The sequence below is a fragment of the Ochlerotatus camptorhynchus genome, unplaced genomic scaffold (assembly GCF_037179485.1).
Source record: "Ochlerotatus camptorhynchus isolate MF236.1 unplaced genomic scaffold, CSIRO-AGI_Acam_v1.1 ptg000222l, whole genome shotgun sequence".
NCBI classification, from domain to species: Eukaryota; Metazoa; Arthropoda; class Insecta; order Diptera; family Culicidae; genus Ochlerotatus; species Ochlerotatus camptorhynchus.
This window is the reverse complement of record NW_027040712.1, coordinates 2,174,832-2,177,697: the sequence shown is the minus strand read 5'-3', so window position 1 is coordinate 2,177,697 and position 2,866 is coordinate 2,174,832.

Sequence of the window (2,866 nt, the reverse complement as noted above, 5' to 3'; positions counted from 1 at the left end):
TCGATTAGTGTGTACCTTGTAGGCGGCGCTCAGCATTGTGATCACATGGCAGTTGCAGCAATCCAACTTGTCGCCATTTTTGTAGATTGGGCATACGACACCACTCCTCCAGTAATATCTCCTCCTCCCAAATCTTGGCAATTACCCAGTGCATCGCTCTAGCCAGTGCTTCACCACCATATTTTAATAGCTCACTTGGATGTTGATCTGCACCTGTTGCTTTGTTGTTCTTCAGCCGACCGATCTCCTCCTCAACTTCTTGAAGACCAGGGGCCGGTAGACTGCCGTCTTCTGCGCGTGCTCCAAGATCGTTGCCGTGCCACCTTCGTTTTCTACTGCATCACCGTTGAGGTGCTCGTCATAGTACTGCTTACACCTCTCAATTTTATGGAGTGACCATTTTACGGATGTTCGTATCTTCCGGAGGACGGTCCCATGTCTATCTAGGTACATGTTTATGTCACGACCACAAATTCATTCTTATATCACAGTTCCTAATGTTTTTGGAAAAAAAAACTGCGGAGCTCTAGGATCAGTTTCATTGATTGACTTCTTTTACGGACATTTTTAAATATGTTCTAGATCTTGCGGAGGACGGTCCCATGGCCTTCTAGGTACATGTTTATGTCACGACCGCAAATTAATTTATATATGTCTGTTCCAAGTGTTTTCAAAAAAACCTTGGAGCTCTAGGATCAGTTCCATACATTGACCACTTTTACGGATTTTTCGGATCTTCCGAAGGAGCGGTCATCTGGGTCCATGTTTATGTCACGATCCCAAATTCATTATATCATCTTAGTTCTTAGTGTTTTTCAAAAACTTTGGAGCTCTAGGATCAGTATCATGGATTGACCACTTTTACGGATTTTCCGGAGGACGGTCCCATGACATCCAGGTTCATGTTTATGTCACAACCCCAAATTCTTTCTATCATCACAGTTCCTAATGTTAAAAAACGCGGAGCTCTAGGATCAGGATCGTGGATGTACCACTTTTACGGATGTTCCGGATCTTCCGCTGGACTGTCCAATATCCATCTGGGTCCATGACCCAAATTCATTCTTACATCACAGTTCCTAATGCTAAAAAAACGCGGGGCTCTAGGATCAGTTTCATGGATTTTCCACTTTTACGGATGTTCCGGATCTTCCGAAGGACGGTTTCACGGCCATACAGGTACATGTTTATGTCACGACCTCAAATATTTTTTTATATCACAGTTCCTAATGTTTTCAAAAAAAAACCGCAGAGCTCTAGGATCAGGTTCATGGATTGACCACTTTTACGGATGTTCCGGATTTTTCGAGGACCGTTCTGTTGTCTCGAGGATCCATATATAGGAACCATGACTGTATTCTGGCTAATTGTGAACATTTGTGGCCATTAATCTCAATTACAGATCTTGCGCCAAAATCCTATGAACACACCTTTCAAAAAAACGTGTAATAACTCTTTTCGCTTTTTAAAATAGTAGACGACTCTATTTTCAATCTTTTTACAATCAAAATTATCTACAAACCCAAGGAACTCTAAAGGACCCACAATTTTTGAAATTCATTAAGAAATGGCTAAGTTGTGCCATTGCAAATTTGCCGTTAAACGTTTTTCGGTGGCATCGTATTCGGAGTGTTAAAATGTTTACGCTGGTTACCGTGTAAAGAAAACAACCCGTAATTCGTGATCTCTGCTAAAGGGTGATACGGTCAAAATTTGGTCAAGGGAAAACGCGTGTAAATCGGTGAAATCGTTTATTTAAAAAATCAAATTAAATTTCTTTTTCAAGTTCAATTAGTATAAAATTCAGGAAAAATATTCAGTTAGGCTTCCGCTTTTCCAAATCCGAATTGCCGGGCCTTACGCTTGACCCCTGCCATCAGATTTTGTACAGCCACCTTGTCCACCTTCTTCGCCGCAGAAAGCCAGTTTGCCTTGAACTGCTGCTCGCCCTTAGCAGTTTTTTGGTCTTCTTTAGGTTCCACTTGACAATAGCCCAGTACTTCTCAATTGGGCGGAGCTCTGGCGTGTTGGGAGGGTTCTTGTCCTTGGGAACCACCTGCACGTTGTTGGCGGCGTACCACTCCATGGCCTTTTTACCGTAATGGCAAGATGCCAAATCCGGCCAAAACAGTACGGAACAACCGTGTTTCTTCAGGAAAGGCAGCAGACGTTTATTCAAACACTCTTTCACGTAAATTTCTTGGTTGACAGTCCCGGAAGCTATGAAAATGCTGCTTTTCAAGCCACAGGTACAGATGGCTTGCCAAACCAGATATTTCTTTGCGAACTTTGACAGTTTCATGTGCTTGAAAACATCTGCTTGAAATCATCTTTCACGGTTGTAGACGATACACCCAGCTTATTTGCGGCATCTCGGAGAGAGAGGTTAGGGTTTCGCTTGAAACTACCGGCAACTCTCTTTGTCGTCTCAGCGGCTTCCGGTTTTCGATTTCCCCCCGATCCAGACTTCCTGGCTGTCGACAAACGTTCCCCAAACACTTTAATTACATTTGTAACGGTTGATTTGGCAACTTTTAGCGATTTTGCCAACTTTGCGTGCGAGTAGCTCGGATTTTCGCGATGCGCGAGCAAAATTTTGATACGCTGCTCTTCTTGCTTGGACGGCATTTTGACAACTGAAGAGTGAATTCCAAAATCAAAATAGGAGCAACATTCTACACACACACACCTTCAAAATGAGGGGTGTTTAGGTTTTTTAAATGCAAAATTGAAAGAAATACGTCAAGTTGATATTGACCAAATTTTGACCGTATCACCCTTTATATGCAGTATATTTCTTCGAATGTCTTGTATAACAATGTAATTTCTTCGTGTTTTCTTCTTTGTTTGTTTTGTTCCCTCGTCT